The sequence below is a fragment of the Athene cunicularia genome, assembly GCF_003259725.1.
Source record: "Athene cunicularia isolate RWA chromosome 8 unlocalized genomic scaffold, athCun1 chr8_part1, whole genome shotgun sequence".
NCBI classification, from domain to species: domain Eukaryota; kingdom Metazoa; phylum Chordata; class Aves; order Strigiformes; family Strigidae; genus Athene; species Athene cunicularia.
In genome coordinates this window covers 3,535,468-3,560,073 of record NW_020799109.1, presented here as the reverse complement: position 1 = coordinate 3,560,073, position 24,606 = coordinate 3,535,468, and the positions used below count along the sequence as shown (strand labels likewise).

The 24,606-nt window shown below is 42.9% G+C and overlaps 1 protein-coding gene across 6 annotated transcripts in view; it reads left to right on the top strand.

The window, feature by feature from the left end:
• The window catches only part of NFIA (nuclear factor I A), a 346,337-nt gene that overhangs the window by 233,322 nt on the left and 88,409 nt on the right, over positions 1–24,606 (top strand). The window lies entirely within an intron of this gene.

Sequence of the window (24,606 nt, the reverse complement as noted above, 5' to 3'; positions counted from 1 at the left end):
ATCGTTTTCATAAGACCTAAATGTAGGTGGGGGATCTGCTGTACTGGGGTCTACTGTGCATACGTGGAAAAGAACTTGCGTGAAGGGTTTATGTCTCTAAAACCTGTCACCAGTTTTGGGATATGTAAACCCATCTCATGTAGAAATACTGTATCTATAATAATACAACCGTGATTACCCTTTCACAGAGCAACTGCTTCTGCCTCAAACCCCTCCAGTTTTGTATGTGTTCAGTGTGTATTTTGAGGACTTTATTAGGACCAAACAAGCTGCAAAGTGGGAGCGATGTTGAAGGGCTGCATTCACATCTAGACTGCATTTGTACCCGGGTATAAATGGCAGATAGAATTAAGGGAAGAAGGAAAGGTTTAGGTACACAAAAAAACTTCAAAATACCAGCATATATCATAGGACATAGAATGTAGGGCTCATTGGGCTGGTAAGATTTTGGCTTTCGGAGTTCCTGTATTTTCCTCCCATTGAAATATGAAAGGTTTCATATTTTGATAGATTTTGTGCTGCTCATCTCTAAACATACCATCTTAAAACATTTCTGTTGTTTCTGAAAGACAGTGCCTAATTTCCCTTATCAATCCTGTTCACAGAAATTCTAATTTGTAGCCAAAGGATTGCGAGGTTAAGAGAAGAACTGACTAAACTGTGATTTTTGTTCTGCCAATTCTGCTATTCTTTTTGTGGGGAATATGTTGCCTATGTTTATTAAATCACATTTTAATTTAGAATGTATTAGGCACCAAGCATGTTATTATTTCTTGTTTAGATAATACTCTTTCGCAGCTATTAAACCACAGTTCTTCTTACCCTGCAGTTTCTTAGTCTTAAGGAAGCCTCTTACTCAACAACTGCCCCGAAAAACAGCAATGTCAGTGTTTAATAATGTAAAATCTCTAAGAGCCTAGTGAAATGAAATATCTCTGATTTGGAGCCTGACTCTTCCTTGTAAAACAAGCTTTTAGTGAATTCTTGGAACTTTACTGGTGACCTGCAAAAGGTACTTTTTTTTTTTTTTTTTTTTTTTTTTTTTTTTTTTGGTTAATAAACGGGAAAAGGATTTTTCTTTTTCTCAGTTTTACTAAAGGGTATTTTTCCCCACCACAGCAGAAGCCTCCTAACTGATTAGGCACCTTTAGCAGTGCCTGTGTGGGAGATTTACTTTACAAATGCATCTAAGGCAGTCTGTTGGCCCTAAAGGGGTTGCTCCCCCTGGGCAGACGCTGAGCTCATTCTCAGCGCACACAGCCCCCAGCTCGCAGTGTACCCAGTGTGTAGATCAACACAGATCCGCAGCTCTTATCTACTGAACGTGAGGATGAAAGCAAAACTGCAGGCTTTAGAAAATGAAAAACTGCACGCACAGAAACGGACACAATAAATCATATTAACTGCGTTGTTCTACACTTGCTGTAGACCCACTTCCACAGGGCCTGATCCAAATCCCTCCGGAGTCGATGGGAGTCTCGTAATTGATTTTACTGAAGAGTGGGAATGAGCCCACACAGAGAGGAATTTATTTTTTAAATAAAAAAAAAAAAATAAATAGTCTTGTGAATAATCTTATTCCCACTGACGGTAACAGCGGAATGACCAGATTGAGGGCAGACTTGGAATCATTTTGTATGTGTTTCTGGAAGGCACAAAGAAGTGTATCGATTAAGTACTACCTTTTACATGCATGCATTCCTTCATTTAAAAAAAATAAATCTTTAAAGGCCTTGTGAGGGTTATACAGCCTCTCTACTTGCCTGTTAATATCCTTTCTGTTCCACTCCATAAATTCTAGAGCTATTTATTATACACATATATTTTGCATACCTTGAGTAATGTAGGTTCAAAAGGGTCAACTATACAACCCTGAAAAAGAAGGGCTCCTACTACAGATTTTAATTTATCATTCTGAGTTGTATGTGTTATTTTGGAAAGCCTGTATGTCTAACCTTCATTAAAGTGAATTTCAAGGGAAAAAAAAAGATTTTCTCTTTTAGAGCCACTCCTATTTGCAAGTGGGCTTTACAGTTGCATTTTCTGGAGCAGAATCATCACAGACAGAGAAGATGGTGACATCTTCTGCTCTTGGTGGCTTTTAACACCAACTCTAGCCTTTTCTCCAGCCTTCGTTAAGCCAGAATAGTTTTGAGGCAGCCGCTCACATGATCACTACTGCAAAAATTTACAGAAAATTAAGCATTTAATTTTTTTCTAGAGAGAGAGAGATACAGCATGATAGTCATGAAAAGCAAACATGCAGGCGAGACAGGGCTCATTCGTGCATGCATGGTCCAAGGTCCAGATGTCTTGTCCTGGAACCAGGGGTAAAGCTAACGTGTAACTGAATGGTGTGCGTGGTGCTGCTGTCTCTCAGGTCTGTTAGCATGGGAACTTGCTGCTCGGGGAGAGGAAGAAAACCCAGAATTTGTCTGTTTGTTTGTTATGTGGGTGAGCAAATTTGCAGGAGGGATGATGAAAGAGACCAGCAACCTCATTTGAAAGGCAGGAGCATGTTCCGATGTCCTGATATTTCGCTCAAATGAGGGGTTTTTTTTCTGACCAGCTGGGTGGAACACCCGTGTGGAAAATTCCCCACTTTTGTAGTTGCCTAATGGTATGTAAAAGCTTCATTTCAGTTGGCACCGCAAAGTGATTTTGCAATTCACCCAATCAAAAAAAAAAAAAGATTATTGATTTTAAAAGCTTGTTTAATGCACTGGTTCGGTGTTGTATTTTATAAACAAACTAGTTTTCAGTGAACTGAGGATGACAAAATGGCTAGTCTGGTGTAGTGAAGTGACTGCATGCCTGGGGATCAGGAACAACTGAATTCCCAGCTCAGCACTGCCGTGGACTCTCTCTAGGGCTTTTATTCTCTCTTTCAGTCGTGGAAACGGCTATCGGATAGATTTTCTTTTTGTAAGTAGGATTATTTTAAACTTTTGTAGGAAAACTTTTCAGTCTTTTTGTCTGCAAAGTGGGGATATTTGTGATTCTAGCTTTCAGAGATTCACTGAATATTAAAAGTCAAATCCTGCCCTGCTCCATCAGGAGTTTAACTCTGGAGAAAGGCAAAGAGGGTGTAGCACAAACCAGTTAATAATTGTGGTACAGCGCTGTGTTACTGCTGTCAGTAAATGGATGTCAGACATCCACCAGGAGATGTTTGTGTTTGATGTGGTAGTACTGGAGAATTAATAACTGCAGCATAAAGGTACACGCACAGTGTGCTGTGTAAAGCAGAAGAACGCTGTGTCATTTTCTACAGACAACTGATGTCTCTCGAGCATGTGGTATTGTGATTTGATAACTCAAAGTTGGTAGCACTTTAATTGTAGATTAGGAAATTCTTTTTAAAGAAGTTGGTAAATTCTCCCATTTCAAGTGAGCAAGACGGCATTCATTATTACAGCTGATTACAAATGTGTGCCAAATTCATTGCTCAAACAATTTCTGTAGAGGGAGAGGCATTTATCTAAAAAATAAAAATGTTTAATGCCAAAACCAAATGCTTTTTAGTTTTAATGTATTCTTGCTGCTTTGAGCTGCAAGTACCTTAACAGCACTGCAGGAAATGAAAGGCACATTGTTCTTTGTAACATTAAAAAAAAAAAAAAAAAAAAAAAAAAAAAAAAAAAAAAAAAAAAAAAGAAAGAAAAAAGAAAAACAATGATGTACCGTAACTCACAGAACTCGTTTTTCAACCCTGCAGTAATTACACTGGACTTGTAAATATCATCTGTGAATTCTTTGCTTAAGTAGGGCTGGACTTGAGTTTTAAATCTTAAAAAAAAAATGTTCAAGTATATGCTTACTTTTCCATGCCTAAAAACATAAAGGAAGAAATTCTGGTCTTCACGCTGTGGGGGGAAAAGAGAGAAGGCAATAGCGGGAACACATGCAAAAAGTTTCTTTTGCTTCTCTAGGCAAGGCTGGTCATGGCAGGCATAACACAGCTTTGGCTGCAAGGAAGGAGGGGATTATGTGCAACCTGGTAAAATGCAAAAAGCAGCCTGTGGAAAGACCTCTATGTCTTAACTAACAGCCTGCAGAGTCCAGCCCCTTTTTGTGTGCTTTCCTGCCGGTCCCGAAGCCTGGCACTCTTTGTCTCGTGCAGTGGGCTGCCTTCAGCCAGTGGAAGAGGGTTAGGCGCTCTTCTCGGATGCAGAGTTTGCTGTTCAAACCCTCCTCTCAAGCTAAGATGGGCAGAAAACGTAACTGTTCTTTGTGGCTGTCCCCACCACTCGCCTGTGCTGTAAGTTAAATGGTGGTCGAGCGACCTCTGATTCCTTCAGCAGTCAAACTTTTAACTAGTACAAACGTACCGCCTTCCGAGGCCATCCCTTCTTCTCAGGCCAGGCCTAACCTCCCATCGCCAGTCCTTCAGGCGGAGTCCAGCTGCCTCGTGGGCTCTCCCAGCTGGGACTGAGCTTGATGCCAACCAGCTTTACACTTACTCACCGAGGAGGTGCTGCAAGTGCAGCGGGACTTGAGGTGTCTGAGGGTCAGCTGCCCTTAATTCCCACCTGCGGAGCACCCGGGCTGTGCAGCTTCTCTGAGCACACAGAGCTGAAAGCGGTACTGTTAGAAAGAAAGTACATTGTCTCAGATGACTAACATTCCTGAAACACCATATTTGCAGCAGATAACCAAGCCTTGCAGAGAAAGTTTTCACTCACTCACAGTTGCAAACAGGGTAATACAGTAATGGCAGCTTTTATTAGTGTTCTTGTTCATGGGATCATTTGCATCAGAATCTTATAAATGCAAGAAGACTCTCCTCTCTTGTTTACAGAGCAACACTGAGGAGTTATCACAGCCTGAGGGACTAATCTAAAATTAACTTTGCTTCAGAAAATTAAAAAAAAAAAAAAAAAAAAGCCCTTAGCATTTTCAATAAGGAATCTCATAGCTGGCGCTGAAGTCAAAGCTCCTGGTGATGTCAGCTTGTTTGCACCTTTGTAACTTGCCAGGACCAAATTCTGATCGGATTTGCACCCTTATGGATTGCATTGTCTGCTGGGAACAGCAATGGGGAACTTTGTCCAGGCTTGAAAGCTCTGGCCGAGCAGGGGAGCTCCGGTGGGTTTGGTCTCGTCTGCCTTTCTGTGGGCTGGACAGAATCGGCTCCTGACTCTCACAGGACCCATCAGCTGATTGATAGAGGTCTGATGAGGTCCAACCTGTGTTTCATCACCGCCTGAGAGAGAGTGCATGTAGGCAGTTCTGAGAGCCAACATCTCCCAAGGAAACAAAAGCAGATATGTCTGGTTATAAATTTAACTTATGTGGGATTTAGTCTTGCATTTTTTTTTTCATCTTGTTTCATTACAGATAGATTCAAACTAGAAATTCGGTCTTTTCATCGTAATAGTCTAGAACTGAAACTTTGCAGCGTCCAGCTGCATTTCCCAGCCAGTGTCATGACTGTCATGAAGAAGCATCTGAATAATTAGAAAAGAAAACACCATTTTCCCCTATTACTATATTTTCATTGAGTGTCACGCTCAAAGTCAAATGATTTTGTGGTCCAGATTGTGAGGCATAGTTACACCATTTCCAGGATTTAGCAGGTCCTCTGCTAGGCTCAGAATTTAGCCTGCTTATCAGTAGCTGGCACTATCTTGAGGAGACCCTGTGATGGCAACAGCGAAGGGTGTTGACTGTCAATCGGGCGAGATATGCGGTCGTCAATCAGGGTCACTTCTGCAGCCTCTGCTGGGGCTGAGTGGAGAGCCTTTCTCATCAGTGACCCGCAGTGTTTGAGACTTGAGGATTGACAGAGGACTTCAGTTTTCACTGCTGCTAACCATTAACCTTCACAAGCAAAAGCATTCCCACAAAAAATTCATCCAAGGCAAGTATGACAGGAAATATTCAAAGCATGAAATGAATGCTTATAGCATGACAAAGCAGTGCTTGAAAGACATGAAACGTTCATTACGCTTGGAGTGGCTGAATGCTGCAAAAGAAAGGAGAAATAAAAATGTGCCTAGAGTATATATTTTTATTTCTCCATATGTGTGTACAGGAAAAAGTCAATGAACCTTTCCAGTGGATAAGGTGCATAAATACAGCTGTGATTATTCTAAGACATTTCAAAATATATTTTTATTCTGTTGCTCCTTTCCATTCCTTTCCGCATATATTTATCCACAAGATAACAGCAAGGGCCATCTAGAGGGCAGCTTGGAAATGGGCTGGCCAGAAGCCCCCTGCTCGGAAGCTCCCATGCCTCGGCGGGGCGAGTTTCCCTCCCGTGCTCTGCAGGGCCAAGGCTTTTCTTTGCCCCACAGCGGTGCCAGGTTGCTGCCTGCTGCCCCCTCCTCTGCCGCAGGACGCTGCCCCCGTGCCCTTTCACCCGTGTCCCACCTTTGCATGTTGAGAGGTGCCTCGGTGCTAACGTTAGCCAGTCCTCCTGGGGTCCTGGGAAGGGCGGCTGGAGCCGTGAATAATCTCCAATTTTCGCTACAACCATTTCTTTTTTCATACATCTTCTTGAGAGACTTGCTGTTTAATCAACAGCTGAGAGTTGTGTTGTGTCAGGGTAATCGCTACCGCCTGAGTAGACCGCAGGCTGAAGGATGCTTTTGAACACCACTCTCGCCCACCAAGAAGCTGGGCACTTAGGGAAAGAAGTTTATTTGTGGTAATGGGCATCGTTTTAATTTTCTGCCCAGTACAGAGGGGAGTTTATTAGTGGGGAGTGAATGTGATGCCAAGGCCTAACTTGCAAAACAAAACCCCAAACCTATCTATTTGTCTTTCGATGTAAGAATTTCCTAATGCCTGTAATGTAAGACAAAGGGAAAATTTTACTTGCAGGAAAACTGCCTTCCACAATAACCAAGAAAAAAAACACGAAACGCCCACACCAGAGCAGCATGATCCAAAATGTGAACTTTTTACGCCTCCCCAACCTTCTAGGTTAGGCTTCCAACCAAGTGATCTTTTATTATCAACATGATATACCCTTGACATAATTTGGTGCAGTAAAGCTTCTTCTGCTGAACTCGTGATTTCATTTACTGGATCTGATGAAAGTTCTGTGAACCACAGTAAAATGTGATAATTAGTAGTTTAATTCTTTTAGGGTGTGCGTATTAATTGAAAAGGCTTGAACTATAAATACAGGGCCTGTGGATAAAAGCATACTCTGAAATCAGTCGCTTATCCGAAGCATTCATTACTTCACATCTATTTAGGTAGTGTCTCTTTACAGCAGTGCCAGTCGGCTGCTGAAGTGAGTGGGAGCCCTCCACTCACTCGGGGATCGCAGCAGCGAAAGCCAGGCTGACTCGCTGCTGCTCTCACACGATCGGAAGCGCTCCCTGGCCAAAATTTTGCCCTCTGTGGTCAAACCACTGGAAGTTCAAAATGTGTGTGGGGAGCTGTGCTCTGCGGAGGAGCTGGCAAAGCGCTGACTCTCTCGGCACAAGCTGCAGGAGACAGAAAGGAGCTGAAGGCGGTGTTCGCCGCCCACCCACAGCATCCTCCTCTCCCGCTCGAGGTGGAGGTGGCAGCGGTGTGGTGGCCCACGGCAGGCTGCCCCGTCTGCAGCAGCCGAGGGGCCACGGCTTTCTGCGGCTCAACAAGTCCACCCACAGCATCAGAGGTCCCCCACGATTCAAGTCGCAGCCAGCCTGGCACTTTGTGACAAACCATCTTTTTCCTCCTACTTACACACTTATCCCTCACTGTATTTGGGACCACCAGCACCTCAAACTCTGCTGCTTCAGCCAGAGCTTGGTTCATTCGGCCGTGAATGTCAGAGTGCAGCACGGGGCCACCGCCGAGAGCTGCGATAAGGGATCGTGCTTTCTCGCTCGCGCTCATGTGTTCTTTTGTTCTGACTTCCTGACCGATGCAGGAGGTATTCTGTTGACTCTAGGCCTTTCCAAATATATATATATATATATATATATACACTGTGAAAATGTATGCTGTTATTTCACACCTTCCTCTGGTTTCTCTGTGTGGTGTAGTGCCTGGATGAATCATACCTGGTTTTACAGGTACAAGGTGATTTTCATTCAAATGTGTTCCAACCTTCATACTCATACTTGGTTTGCACAATCAGAAAAAAAAAATAAAAATCTATGTATCTGCATGTACTGCAGATTCATGGGTTAATCAGGTGCTTTCCAAAGTAGCTTTAATTTTGTAAATCTGAAGTTGCGCGCAGGAGCAAAGAGGTGCACATGAAAAGCAATGCACAGCTCCTGAAAGCTCTGTGCTGAACTGTTGCTGTTGTCAAAGGAGGGCACTTTGGTGAGACCAGGCTCCCAGGAAAAGCTTCATCACTTCTGTAGCTGATCAGATACTATTTTTTAATTGCAGATACTACTTTTTAATTGCAAAAGTTGCTAGATAGGAAATGGAAAGAAAGTTTACAGTGACTCTCACAGAGCTGCGAAAATAAAATCCCCTCCGAAGCCTGGCCGTAGTGTGAGTGAAACGGAAAAATACCAGATCCGTTTCTTGGAAAGTGAGAAGGAGACTTTTATTTGCAATGTTGCACAAATATTTTCCCAGGAACGACATAGCGAGCATGGCAAAGGGGGGCAGGAGGAAGGTGAGGCGAGCAAGCCACGCTTGTAAACATACTCCTTTAACTCTGCTGTTGTTATCTTGCACACAAAGGGTGCCGCAAGCTGTTTACAGCAGTTCATGTTAATTCGTTTCTGCTCTTTTTTCTTCCGTCAGTTCCATATCTTCAGTTATACAACTTTTTTTTCTGGGTTGTGATAGTGTCCGGATAGATTTGGGCGGTGGGGTGGTAGAAAGGTGCCAGTTGATTAAATGTGCTGCTTACCATGTGCGTTTCATGTCTGCTTGTCTTAACATTTTTTTGTTAACCACTGTTGCAACTGAAGAAAATGCTGAAGTTTGACAGTTGGGAGTTACTGCCGAGTATGTGCTGTAAACTGTATCATCCCTTTGCCTTCTCCCCCTCCTGCTGAAACCAAATGATTTATAAAATGCCTCCACATTCTTGAGTGAGTTCACACTATCACCTCCAGGCACTGCACTGAGGAGTCTTAGGAATGGAGGGGAAGCACAGATCTGATAGCTGGTATTTTTCTCTGGAAGTAGAAAAAGAAAAAAAAAAAAAAAAAAAGGCAAAAAAGGGCTGATTAAATTTAAAGGAGAAAAGTTTCCTGCTGTGCCCTAGAGTAAATGTGTAGTCAGTGAAGCACTTTCTAGTAAACAAGAGATGTACGTGGTTATAGTGGGGTTTTATTATTGCACACTGCCATTGTTTTCCATTTTCATAAGATTCAATTAATGCAATCATTTTAGAGTGTCTCTAATCATTACCTTCCATCCTCCCTCACTTGCACTTGAAACAAGGGGATCCGCTGCAAGCCACACTCTGGCATGAGGAGCCGACACCTCGCTCCTGTCACTGGTGAAAGGAGGCACAAGAAAATTATAAGGCCGCTACCGGGGATCCGAATATTTTTCTTCTCTCTCTCTGGCCTTTGCAGAACGTGTGGTCGGCACCCCGAGCCCTGGGCTCGCTGCCATGTCTCCCCCAGCGGTGCCACCCCCAGCCCACGGCAGCGCTGGGTGACAGAGGGAGAAGCGGTGCTTCAGGGGTGCAGTTCTCACTGGGTGAGCCAGGACACAGGCTGGCACATTCCCACCCACCAGGCACAAGGGTGTCAAACCCTGGCCTGCGGTGGGCCAAACCCGTTGCTGGCATTTCTTCTCCCAGGACCATAAGGGAGGAATATGTCTTACGTAGCTTGTAACGCTCACTCACAGAGAATCTGGACCTGTGTCCCTGTTATTTTTCTACTTCAGTTCCTTACTCTTAAAATCTTATCTGTAACAGAAGGCTCTTTGACAGCTGCATCCCCATCTGAAAACCTGCTGGTGTTTGGGGGGTGTCCCCACCTGACCAGCTTTGCAGTGTGGACCACCTGCAATTTTCCCACATGTTATATCTCAAAGTCCTTAAAAATCAGGGAATTTGCTTTCAGGAAGTTTCCAGCAGCAGAATGCAGAGAGCTAGCCGTGTCCCCCATGCCATACAGAGGGGAGCCAATTTGATCGTACAGCAGAGCATGCCGTAGCTTGAACTGCGGGAGGAAGGGAGGAGGTGAGAAGCAGGAGAGGATGGACAGCAGCTTGATGGGCTGAGGTGGCTGGGGTTTTGAGGCAGGAGGGGAACCCCACAGATTTTTGTGAGGGAAGACTTAGAGTGGGGCTATGGTAGTGGGCCATCACTTAATTTAAAGTAATAATAAAAGGGCTGGAAAGGGTATGACAATCTGAGCAAACGGGTGAGGAATGAGGCAGCCCAGTAGTAGTGAATCCAGATTTCTGTCTGTCATGGCCATGACAGATGTATTTGCAGTAGGACTGGGAGCCGTCCACTATTAGAAGGAGAGAGAAGTAAAGATCATCCCGTGTACAGTATAAATGTAAGTTGTTATTACTACTATTGCTATGTCAGCCGTAAACTGTTCCCACGAGAACAGAGATGCAACATCATTGAAAAAGAATGTCTTACTGTGAAATGGGCAGCAGAAACACTGTGGCATTATCTGCCGGGTAGTGAATTTACCTTGGTGACAGATCATTATTCCCTCCTGCAAATGAACCAGATGAAGGACAGAAACACAAGGATAACTCAGCAATACTTGTATTTTACAGTCTTCTGAATTTAAAAAAAAAAAAAAAAAGCAAACATAGGCAGATACAAATGTAAGGATAGAGAAGCATGGCATGTTAAGAGAGATTGCCTGTAGCAAAATATGGGGAGGAAAGCAAATTTTCTTTCGGGTCTATGCTAACATGGTATATGGACTAAGGCTTGGATTTCATCCCACCTAACATTAGGCATTAAAATGAGGCACCAGCTAGGAAACTAAAATCCTCACTCTCCCTCTATAATCAGTGGAGATATTGGGTCTTCTGGGAATTCATCTCTCTCTCTCTGTTGAACCTCAGGGAGGTTTAAAACCGAGATGTTTCAGGTTAATGCTGTAATTGCTCTGGACCTGAGATTCTGATGCTAGAGGAAGTCACCCACCCCTCTCCTGCTCATCTGAAAAGCCAGACTAGATAAAGAAGGAGTTTGTGGCAAGAATAAAGATGAATCTAGCATGGCACATTGACTTGGTTGAATGATTTCTTCGGGGTAGAAGAGTAGACAGTGTATCTACTGCCCACATGTACTTTCTTCCCTTTCTGTTTTTCTCTTGACTTCTACAGAATGGGAGTTTCTTAGATAAATTATCATTTTAGAAAAGTGTTTACGTGCTCTATGGAAGAATGTGTCTAGGGATGGGCATACTGGCAGCAAGAACTTCCTCCTCAACTCTTCCAGTGAAGTTTTGTTCTGAACTGCCCAAATGAAGCCATTATTCAAAAGTGAAAATGTTCTGTTCCATTTCTTGTTTTCATTCTTTTATGTGTCTGGGGACTAAACTGCTGTGAAAAAGAGCCCATTCTCACAGGATGTCTTGCCTAATTTTGCAGACAAGAGAGGTTCAGCTATTCCAATTACAATGAGATAAGAATCTGAAATGTTGGGATCACATCCATCCTGCGTTGAACTCTACGTCTTCCAAAATCCATCCATCATTATTTTTTCCTTTATTTCTCTATTTCAGTAATGCAAGCAAAGAAGGAACAGAGAAGAAATGGATGTTTATGCATTATAAATCATAATGGATGGGTTTCCTTTTTACCTGAGTTGCTTTAGTTTAATGTTAAGTTCCCTGCGAGTGGGATTCCTTTTACATTTTTGTTCATTATGCCTGCTTGACTGCTGCTCATCAGCAAAAGGTCTGCCATTCATGTAAAGTCAGTCACAGTACAAAGTCTCATAGTTTACATGCAGAGTACTGTTAGAACAAACCTGCTGCCTGTCACACAGCAGGTGAGCCAGCCTGCTAAGCCTGGTCCAAATTTGAAGTCCTAGCCCCTGTGGTATCTTCAGATTGTCCCACATACATGCAGACATCAGGACTCTACCCCACTGCCATATTCTGCATCCCTGTGTATCACACGATTCCACACAAGACTGACTGCTAGGGAGGAGAAAGAGGGTCTAGAGAGGCAAACCTTGTACCATGGAAGGAGGACTGCACAGGCTCAGCTGACCAGCCCAGCCCCTAGCAACAGATACACCTCAGGTCCTCACCTCTGTATCAAGACTGTGTCTCAGTGGCTGGAGGCAGCCTCCTGGGGCACGACATCCCACCGTTGTCATCTCAGTTCCTTCAGGCACCTCCTCTGGAACCACCATGTCTGCCACACATGGGATGAGCACATGAAGTTAGATAAGGACTAAGAAAGTCCCTCTCTGCCCCTTCTGTTTGCTTTGTTAATCTTGAATCTCTCACAATGCACTCACGATTAGTGGACTCGGAGGCCCTCTTTGGGCCACAGTCTGAGCAGATTACACAGAGAAAATAAATTCGGTCCGTGTTCTGGCCTGACCTTGGCCTGAACCTGAGACAGTGAATGCCCCTATCACACCAACATGTGTCTGTAGAAGTACAGTAAACATAAATGGGGGTCACTGGCCCTCTCTGTCGTACAGTCCCAGGCCAGGAGTCTAGAGTTTTGGGCTGTGAGCCCAAGTACTTGTTAATAAATGTCCATTCTTAGTCTGTAAAGGAATGTAGACAGGGCATCCTGCCCTACAAAACACAAACAGAATAAAACAGAAAAAGAGTTTCAGTCATCATGCCTAGCTCTACTGCTGGTCTCCGTGTCCAGCCATCTCTTCCCACTGGACTTACGCTCCTAGTTTGGAGCTTGGCTGGGGGAATTATCCACTAACGGTGTGGGTTCTCCACCGCTGTCTGTAAGAGTAGTTGCCCGCCTAACCCTAAGTACCTCAGTCCTTGGGAAGTCAGTTGGTAAGTTTGTGGGGTTTCCTTCTCAATAGTTGGAGGAGGCAGAGACCTGGCTATGAGACAGGAGAGCCTGGATCACCCAGTGGAGGGGTTGTGTCGCTTCTAAAGGTGTGCAGAGCTTTGCCCATGCATCTTCACCCTCCCAGTGGAGTCAGTCAGAAGCAGATGAGGGGGTGACACGTTCCTTGTGGAGACTCATCAGTGCCTTTGCTAGTCATTCCACTCTTTTGTTCTTCTCTGAAGATGTCCTGCATAACTCAGGTGAAGTTGGTGCAGACCTTGGTGGCCACCCAGAGATTCTGTGCTCGGTGGAAGCACTTTGTTCTCTGCTAGCAGGCAATGAGAACAACCCCTTCCATTCCCAGCCCTCAGTACGCAGTGCCTCTGCGGAGAGAGTGATGCTGCACTGAGTATCACTCTGCTGTCTGGACAGGAATTGTAAGCCCAGACTTGTTGTGTTTGCCTACAGTGGCCTAATCTGCATCCATAAGCATCGAGTTTTGTGCTCTCGGTCTTGTGCAAGCTTGACATGTCCCTGTGCTTCCAGACTCATCCCTTTCTGTCTTCTCTGCCACCAGTATGTCAAAGCTTTATTCCAGAGACTGACTTTGTTACCCTGCTGTCCAAGGTGAGACAGCCCAGGCGCTGCTGGAGAAAAGCTCTTGAGGTTCCCCCTCGTCTTCCATGCAGGGATCTCTCAGGGTGGCCCCGACTGAACTGCATGAGCCCGGTGATGTGGACAGTCAGGGACAGACTGTCTGTGTGTTGTCATGCTGTGACTAGCGGAAAGTCTCTTCTTTCCCCAGCCACCAGGATATCTAGCATGTAAACCCTGTTGGAAGTCAGCCTACTTGGGACTCGAAGTTATCAAAGTTAGGAGATTATTGTTCTGTACAAAGAATAGAGTAACAGCTTTCTGGAGAGAAAACTCCAAGCAATAAAGTGAAAAGGATAATAGGTAGAGTAACATGGTTTGCGTGGGGTTTATTGTGACTTAGAGTTTGCTCACCGGTGGCATCAGCAGAGGAGCTGTAAGAAGCAACTCTGAAGGGAGAGGAAAGCCTGTGGGGAAAGCTGGAGCTGGCTGATCTTGTGACTTAGCTTGCATGCCCAGCATCCTTATTTTCATGTGGCATTTATACTATCTAATCTTCAGCAGATATGTCTACAGCTTCCATTATGATGGTGTCCAGCCACAGTCTTTTAAAAGCCCCTTGGTGTGAAGAGAGAGGAGTGCCAGGAAGGGAGGATGAGAGGAAACAGCTGATGAAGTCACCAGGGTTTGTGTCCATACTGCCCAGCAAAGCGGGGCAGGAAAGCTGCCTGCCCTCACCTGACCCTGGCCCCGCCGGCTCCTCCTGGATGCTGGGCTTTTCTAGAGATTTCTGCCACGTGCTCGCAATCTGTGGATTATTTCTATAACTATAAACTAATGTGCAAATTAAAAAAAAAAACCAACCAAACAACACATCACCTTTTTATATAGCCCCCTAATTCTGTGTCCACGGGGCTTCAGAGTCTCTCGGTTCAGCTCCGAGCGTGTCTGCAGAGTAACCTTGGAGAGTACACTTAGCTACCACCAGCCGAGGGAGGGTTTTATAGATCCTAAAATAATTACAGCATCGCTGAGTCTAGTTGTATAATTTCTTGGCAATATACTAATTAAAACTAGATATTTACACACAACGCTTATTTAAACTTAAGACTTATTTAAAAGAACCTGCATGCTTATAATAACTATATATCATGGCTTTATTGAGGACCGTGTTTTTCATGCAGATTGAATTCTCAAGCGCTGTTATTAACATAAATGAGCCCACGGCTTTATGTTCAGGACTGAATACATCCAGGGCATCTGAATCATCCTGGTATTTCATTTCACCACCTAAAATTATTTTTAAACTACTACCTTTTTTTTTTTTTTTTTTTTTTTTTTTTTTTTAACTTGCTGTATTATGGCAATTAGAAATCGCTCTGTGTTTACTAGGAACAGAGAGTCCAGCTGAGCTGAGTGTTTAATGTGATGAATAGTGTTAGGAGCTCAAAGACAAGTCAGATGCGTGTCGACACTTATCAAAGCTGTTCTGCTGCTCAGAATGACTGTTCGTGATACTTGTTTCATGATAAACTTCCTCAGAACATGATGTTACTGGAAAAAAAATGATCCACTCTGAGAAATACGCAGGTGACACAGTTGAGTCAGCAGCTTGCAACAGTGACACAGGCTTACGTTTATAAAAATCCCCACTGAACTTTTGTCTTCTGTGTATGTACATCATAGCCTTAAAATCTGTTGCCACAAAAGTGTCCCGTTTCTTGTGTTCACTTGGTAGCTGTTTAAACTAACAAAAATCTTCCCACCACCCTAATGAAGAGGTAGATTCCTGGGCTTAGCAGTCTTAATAGTCACAAAACTTTCCTCTTTCATCAGGAATTCACCGTATAAATGTTAGTATCTCCAGTGACCACTGATACCTCTGGGGAAATGATAAACATGGAAAAATAACAGACCGCTGTGGAAACCAGAAAATCCTGCCTCCCGTACGAGAGGCTTTAATTATTGAAGTTGCAAGCATTTCCCCATGCACAAGCATCTCGGCATTCATAGGTGGAAAGTACCTCATGCTGTGTTTGAAATATCAACTGGATTTAAAAGAAGGCTTTGTGCTTCACCACGGACCTTTCTTAGCCTCCTGCAGATGGTCCCTATTGCTGAAAAGAGACATGACTTGTGAGACGGGGAGACCTCCGTGCCATTTTTTCGTGCTGCTCTAATCCTGCTTTACACCCATAAAGGACTTCAGTCCTTAAGCCCTTACCCTCTTCCTCCTAAATATTAAAATTATTTTCCTGAGTGTCATACCGTATTAAAGCAGAATGAAAATGGGTTTAACAATTGCTGGCATGGGGCTTCTGTACAGCATGTGTGTCACAAATCATGTCACTTTTCAGCAATAGGGCTGCTGCCAGCGGGAGGCTCAGAAATGCTCATGTTAATCAAAAATTTTAATTTCAAATCAAATTGACAGTTTACACATGGTGAGAAATGCTTCTCACCATGTGATATTTCAGTATGCTACACTGGGCAAAATGGGTGCACTTTCCTGTTAAGAATTTTGACTGCAGTATCTGCAAATTTATGGGTTTCAGTGTATTGGGTATGGTGAGTAGTTGATCTAAGGGAGCCCCTTGGAGAATAGGAGACAGAAGGGTTTTCATGCAGCCTGGCACTGGTGAGCCGCTGTTGGCACATGCTGCTGGAGAAATGACAGGTATTCAATAAACATCACTATGGTTAAGAGGAAGATTTAAAGGAGGGAGGGGCTGCAGTGCTATAAACAGGATTTGAAACAAATGTGCTTATTGCAGTCCGTGATTAGTCTGAATACCTAAGTATTCCACACCAGTTTTTAAATATCCTTACATTTATTTTCACACTGATGTTCTTCACACAGCATCAACAATAATATTTATGGCATTAATACCGTAGCTACATTCTAATTTGAAGTAGTGTAACCCAAGTAAACTCTGCGTGCACTGAGGCACGCTCCATTGGTGTGAAGACCAGAACGTGGCTACGTGTGGTGCTTACAGCCTGCAGCCCTGGCGTTGGCTCCTACAAGCCCTTACTTCTGCCAGCAGCTTCCTAGAAGTCAGTGGACAAAATTCAGGAGGCAAAATTTCAGTTGGTACTTGATGAGGAGTAAGAGGAGCCGGGACGGATGAAGGAGAGTCTGCAGTCAGCCCCAGACAAACGAGTCGTACAAATCGATGTTTTCAGGCTGTACCAGAAATATGATGCTGACATCAAAAAATGACCAGCTGAAAAGAAATCATCCTTACATTATTCTCTTTAGGAAGTTTTTCAGCTCTTGGGGGGTTCCTGAGGTCAACACGGGGACTAGCTTATGACATCAGGGCTTTCATTTTAGAGAGGCCTTTTAGAAGAAAAGGGGCGAGGATGGAGGTACCCACCCTCCCATACCCCCCTCCAGTGCCTGCATTTATCATTCGCCTGGAGGGGTGCGAGGGTGGGTGGGCGCCTGTTGCTGACAGCCCGGGGAGCAGGACATGCCACCAGCGTCCCCGGGAAGCTCAGGGAAACCAGGAGGTTTCTCCGGGCTCATTTGGACACTGAGTCATGCTTCAAACCGCGAAACCGACCTGGCAGTATCACCACACACCTTGGAGATCACAGCTGTCATTGCTCTTGTAACCAGGGTTGATATGAAAATACGAAGATAAATAACTCCTTCATATTATTGTTTTCAGGGAGGCAGGCTTTTCCTTTTATTACTCTTTTTTATTGTTGGATGCCATAAATATTCCAGAATTATTATCCCAGGGTAGATTTCATCTCATTTACTTCGAAAGGCTTTTGAGGAGGCACATTATTTTATAAGCTGCCAAATGAGTATGACCATTTATAATGATTTTTCTTCTTTTCTTTAATATTTGCTTTTTGGATGGAGGACCTGAAACAGAAATATGCTAATTTAAGACATCTGTTGTTTTGCAGGCTATAGGCCCCTATCAGTATTAGTGCAATTTATTTATGAAGTTGGTTATATGGTAGGGAGGGAGATTCTAAATTTTTATCATTATATCAAAAAACTGTATTTAACTGATTTCTCACCCACATGAGTACCAGAAAGTACCCTGCGATGTTAGAAGTCATCAGAAATTAAAAACCACAGCAGACATCTTTGATCTGGGAATGGTTTCCATTGCGCAAGGTCTTTAACATGAACTTGAAGGGCTTTCAATGTTTCAAGAAGACCTTTGTCTTCAAGAGAAAGGAACTATCTGTGTGCCCTCCACTTGGACAAAACCTGACATGATTGATTCCAATCTATGATCGGTTCATTAACGGTAATAAGTTGCCATTAATTCCACTATCTCTGCACTTAAATATAAAATGAGCTGAATCTCCTAAGAGCTGACACTGCTGTGGATCAGTGGAGGATTGAGCTGTTGGTGACACAGCCAGCCTGATGCCACGTTTGCTCTGGTCCACGTTTATTAATTTGTGACCCAGAGTCTGGAGCTCAGTATCGCACATATTGAAATAATAATTAGGCATTGTTATTTATTAGAGATTCTAAAATGCCATGAGTACAAAAGGCAACGCACAGTGAGACGTTACATGTGTGTTTCTCTTCTGATTCACTTCTGGAGAACAGCCACTGTGACGGGCGGAGTGGATTCCCTAGCGAAGGGATGGGAGTCCTTCCCCCGAGCCACCTCCCAGCACCTTCAGAGGTCGATTCCTGATGCCCACCGTCAGTATACAAACCATATGGAAACAGAGCTGCTATCAGAAGTGCCCCCACGGAAACTAGCAGCGCTTCACAATTTTACTGCCTGCTAGATACTGACTTTTTTTAGCTAAAAACCAAAAAAGGCAAATCATTTACCAATGGTTTTGCATATTGTGAAGGGTTAACAAAACTTTCATTATCACACTCTATTAAGCCAGGACCAGGAAACAATTTCTAATCAACACTCAGATCTGGGCAGGGATTGTGCAGTCTTTTGTAGGAGGCCTCAGATCTGTGTTCTCTATTCTCACATGCTCACTTCCAGCTGTTGTCATTGAAATCCCACATAATCTCCCCGGGTCAAAGGGCAGTCATCCATGACTGCCGCTGTTAGGAGGTTATGCTGATTTCTGTTGTCAAATATTGGCCCTTTTCTCTTTCAATCACTCCCATTCTACTTTTTTTAACAAGAAAGATCCAGCCTAGAATTGTATTACATGACTTTAAAGTCTTAAAAGTGTTCCTCTATTGTACTAACACGACATGCCCTGGACGGTCTAATCCATCCTGCTATGGGCCACAAAGAATGTTCTGGTGCTTCTTAAAACCTCAGCCAAAGGCAGGTAGGCGAGTTGGAGAGAATAACAGCATATGTGACATGTGGCCCAGCAGTTATTTCATAAGAAAATCTGTAATTTGTCCAAGGTGAGCTATTGCTGTGGCATTAAAATTAAATTGGAAATAACAAGCTGAAATAGAAGCGGGAGTGTTTGTTTGGAACAAGAGAGATTTCCGTATCACCTTTAACATACAATATCTTGCTTAACTCTTCTGTAAAAAGTCCGTGAATTAAAAATGTGGTGTAATTTATCATTAAGGGGTTATCATTTACAGATTTGAGGCACGCATTTTGTAAAAAAGAAATTAAAATGAGGCCACCGTGCCAGCTCCGGAGATTGGTATTTGGGGTCTGTTGCTAAATGCAGATTTTGTGACAGCTACGTGCAGTATTCAGGCCTGTGTACAGAGATCCCTCGTGCTGTCGTCCGTCTGAATGGGAGAGACATTCTCTTGGACAGAGTATTGTGGTTGGGATAGATGGTTTGTTGATCTCCACTTTTTTTTTTTTTTATTAGATAGGAAGTTAGCGTGCGCGGTTTGGCCCCATGGATCTAGCTTTCCATTTCCAGCATGAGGTAGTGACCAAGTATCTCTTGGTGAGAGAGAGATACTGCTGGCGCCCCGGGCAGGGCGAGCAGGTCCAAGCGCTTGGGCAGTGGCTGGTCTCAGCCCAGGGTGCTCCCCCCCGGCCCCCCACCCTTGCTTTGGAGGTGGACGCTGCCCAGAAGCGAGGTGCCCCGTCCTCCCTGGGTGCGCACGTAGCGCACGGCCACCGTGCCAGGCTGCCTGCGGGCCCCTGTGTCTGTGCACAGGGATGTGTTTCTGGGAGGGAATGCAGTCGTGCCACGGCTGGGTCAGCCCAGGCTTAATAAACTCACCTTCCAATTAAGCGGTGCCCTTTCCTTTTTGCTGGAGAACACAGATTAGGACTACTCTGTCACTCCCATCCGCCTCAGCCAGTGCAGCCGCGGAACAGCTAATCTTCTGGGAGTCCTGGGGGTGATCCAGGTTCTCCCTGATAACATCCCCTCTCTCAAGGCCTGCCTGTGCTGTGTGATACAGACATTAATTTTCTAATCAATATTATTGCTCCACATTGTTTGTGAAACACGGGATTATCTAGATAGAGGATAAACCCAAAAGGAATCAAGTTGCACTTTGAGCAGAGAGGGCTTTTCTTTTAAGCAGGCATTTGGTTAAGATAATAGGCTTGAGACCCTAATTGATTATTACTATTTTAAGGTTTTAAGATGGCTATGTATAGTGAGATGCTGAACATGAAAAAGGCTTTAGAAACTGCTTCAGTGCTAGTTTGGCGACTTGCGTAATTTCAAACCACTGAAAAGGAATCAAAGTCTCCCAAAAAGCTGTTCTTCAAAGCTTAATGCATTGTCACTTGGACTGTAGTGGAAGAGAAATAACTGGATTTGGACTTTTTCATCTTCAAAGGAGTAACTCTTTCCCAGTTTTATTTAAGCTTGGATTTCAGGAAACCGGCTATATCTCTGTTTAGAAAATACCTTGTATATTTATGCTGCAATCTAACTATGTTATAATAAAAATAATACTGTTGGATTACACAAGGAAGCCTGCTAATTAAATAACAATAGTACCTCAAGCACCTTGAAAACATCTTCTGATATTCAATTAAGGAACAATAACCCGATGAACTTTAACCTATAGACCATATTCAGACTTTCTACATAAAAGTAATTGCATCAGTCATGATTTTCTCAAGCTACAACACAAGCTCTTGATTGGTAGCTCAATGTCTGAGACTCCTTTTTACAGCATTAATTGGGAAAGCAGACAATACTCTCCCTGTAAACTAGATTTTAGGACGAAGGTTAGTTGCCTTTGTACACGTTTACTCATTGAAATAGGAATGTTTGCTTAATAATTCAAAACAAATAGCATTAGACAACAAGTCCTAATCCTGATTTCTCCTCTGCCAGTGTAAATTAGGAGAAAATTAGGTGAAACTCTATTTGATCAGTGTAGAAAGACTTGTTTAAAACTTCTGTGAGATCAGAATTAGGCTCGAGCAATACAAGCCTTTTCTTCTGGCTTCTTTACTGGGATCTAAAAGAAGAATATGTAAATCACATTATGAATTTTCTCCCCAATTAAAGAAGCCATCAAGTTATGGAAAGATGTGGTACTTGTTATAATAGTGTTGCATCGCATTTGTACGCTACACCAAACGTATGATTGGGTCATGGCATGTTATTTGTTAGTCAGTATCCTGATCTGTTTTATTCGATTTGGTCCTATTAGCCTGGGTTTTTTTACCCCTCAGGGGGAAAACGATCATCCTCATGAGCCAAAGTGAGGTCTTGAGCAATGAGCAAACTCCTAGCTGCACCTAGACTTGAGTCGAAGGAATGGTTCAACAGTATATTTAAATGCCTGCTTAACTTTGTCAGCCCATCTTTATTTGGCAGGACAAATAAGCATGTGCTTTAGTCAAGCATGTGATTAAAATTAAGCACGTGCTCTAACTGCTTTGCTGAGTCAGGGCCTGCCTTGGCTAGCCAGGTGTCTTAATTTATACCCAGAATTTCAGTGAATGAGCTGTGTTAGTTTTTTTATAAAGTGAGTAAAAATTCTCTCATCCTCATTTTGAACACCTGCTTTACTACCAAAATGTGACTGTCGCACAAAGCTGCAGAGATAACCCGATCATATACAGCAATTTCAATGTCCTATCTTTGGGATATTTAGCAAAAGTATCGCAGTACATGTATTACAGTAAAGTGCCGTATGAAAAGTAAATCTTGCAAGCTTTCAAGATGTTTAATCATCTCTTCAGTAAAGGAGCTCGTTAATGCTAACATCTGCATATATAATTGCTTGGCTTTACCTATTTTTTTTCTCATTCAGAATTAAGTGGAACAGCCAAATTGACATATTTTTGCATTTTGACCCCTCTTAATATGTGCAAAAATGTTTACTTCACATATTCTGTCGGTCCTGCTATTTCCCAGGCATTCTTCTTTTACATGTCTGGCTTCTTTGTCCCGTTTCTCTCATTTTCTTGTTGCACTGTTACCACAGCTCAGCAAAAGCTAGTCTTAGGCCGGGATTTTGCAATCTGAACCAGCCACGCAAACCTTTAAACTTTCCTGGAGTTCTACTGAACTGTGAATTCAGACCAACTGTGCGTCGAAATGAGTTCAAGATACAACTCTAAGCCAAGGGCATTGCTTTTATGGGCATCAAGTTATTATTAATGATTGGCGAGACGAGCCCCCGATTTCCTAATGTTTATAAGTAAATAACGAATTGGAGAATTGTGAAATTCACCTTTCATTTGTGAAATGTTTATTTTCGGTATTGAAGGATGAAAATCTAATCACTCTCGTTGACGTGCTGTTGTTTAATGATTACTATTACGTGTACACGCCTAAGAAATGTTCCTACAGAAGTGGACATTTCAAGTATACCCAGCAAAATAAGAATTATTAAATTACCAGGCCCAAGCTACCTTATTCAACTTTTCTCATGCCCTGCATAACCCTGAGAGATAGAATGTGTTTTAAACCATCCTACGGCATTTTAATGTCTGGTTTTACCTGTGTTTGCTACGTTGAGGTAACACGGTTAGCTGTGCAACAAACATGTTTTCGCTGGGTGATTACAAAGTGCCCTAGACTTTCCCTTAAAAAAATCAGCCCAATGTCCTACCGTAGCTCTGATTTGGTTTTTACTTCCATATTTAAATTTCACCTTCACTCTTAGTGCAATGGGAACCTTCCTGAGAGATGCAGGTGGGAGTGGACACCAGAGCAGAGCCAGTATGGTGCACTGTGAAAAAAAAATCCGACACGTGACAGATGTTTGTAGCATCGCTGAATGCACTTCTGGAAGTTGCTCAGATACTGCCATGATGAGCACAGTATGAGAAGTTACACAGCATAGACTGGCTTCCCTACGAAGGGCTCTGCGGAGTAGTAAGCATCCTGGCCCTGATCCAGCAAGGCACTTAAGCATATGCTTAATTTTAGGCACATGAGTGGTTTCAGTGAAGACCTAAGAGAATTATTTTTAATTCACAGATCATTTAATTCAATAGGCAGGTCTGCTGCAGCATATGAAAAGTAGGTCTTCATATTAAAAATACTTGGGAAATTGTCAATGAACAAACATCGTGTACGGCCATCAACCATTTCTAAAAAGCAGAATGATGTAGTCATCACCTTTATTATGGTAAAATACAAAGTAGATCAGGCAAAAGCATTTACAATTATCTGAAAGCTATTTTGAGGTTGAAAATAAGGAAAAATAAAAGCTTGTAAGAACATTTTTTCATTTGAAGTAGAGAAAAATTTATTCTCTTGATGTAAATAAAAACCTTGTTTGCAGATTGAGGAATTTGTTTGTGTTGAATTTCAGCATCAATTTCAATATTTTATAGTACATTTATCTACAGCTGGAGCATGACAGATTTGTGTATATTTATATGTTTGTGTACATAATACATATGTATACACACATACACAAGGATGCCCAAAGATATACATATACACAGTTTGAAAACTCATCATTATTGCTGAAGTATAAAAACATGCCTGATGTAGAAACTTGTCTCAAGTCTGTTAGCTTAGCGACTGCGTTCATCTGGCACTGTGGGATGCTCACAGAAGCAGGGAAGTTCTTCTATGCAGGAGCAGAATTTGCTGAGATCTTGGCTGGAAATGAAGGGCTGACCTCCCTCCAGATCTCTCGCAAACCTTTTCCTGACACGTCACCCACCATAGTCCTGCACACAAGAGGTGTTTCTTTTATTTCCCGTGCTGCAGTTAGAAGTGGCAACAGGATATGTTGGGTTTTTTAAACAACCCCGAAAGAAAGCCAGGAGAACAAACGTGCAGCTTGCATTAGTCCTATTGCTCTGGTCATTAGAGAAAGGTACCCAGGTATTGCCAGGATGAGCATGGGGTCCAGTAGAATATACCGAACGTAGGGAAATTGTACTGAATCTGACAAACAATTAACAACGGAGCAGATGGTGCCCCTGCAAAACATTCAATAATATACGTGTGCGTGCACCGGAATCAGTGACTCTAAGTAGGACAACCTAAAAAGGTATGCCACTTATCCTGTGGACAAGTAGGACTTTACAGTTCTTTTAATAATCTCTTTATCCTGAGATTTCTCCTTTGACCCTGATTTCAAAAGCAAGAGGTCAGTCTGGACGACTAACTGCAGACCTCTAATTGAAGTCCAGATACGTGCGGCGTGAACTGCTGTATCCCGCTCCCCACACTGACACTGGGCTGCGGCCCGAAACTGCTCCTTTTGTAATTGATCATACCCGTGAAAATTAAATGAACATTTGGTGGTAGGCATGTTTTCAGAGAAGAAGGAAAATACTGTTATGTAAAGTGTAATAACATTTTGATACCAAGCGTAGAGGCATTCCTTGCACAAGGGAAAGCGAGCGTGGAAGCGTATGCCCTGGTTCCTAAAGACACTCCAAAGCTCAAAGTTAACACTTTTCTTATGCAGAGATTTATTTTTCTTTTCGAAAGCTAGTTTTAAATGTTATAATTTTTTCTTTTTTTTTGGGGGGGGTGGGAAAGGCATTCATGTAATTTTTTTGAACCAGCTGCTATTTTAAGATTTCCCTAGTGTAACCTTAGAAAAATGAAGAGTACATCTTTAAATCTTGTTTTGTTTGAATGAATGGGTAGATAATCCTGATCAGATGTTTCTTTAGAGAATAATGTTTAAAACGATTATGGAACTTAGCTGTCCTGTCTGTTTCCTAGGTACAGTATTTTCATTTCAATTGTGAAGTCATTAGGGGTCATCCAAGGTAACCGTTTATTAAA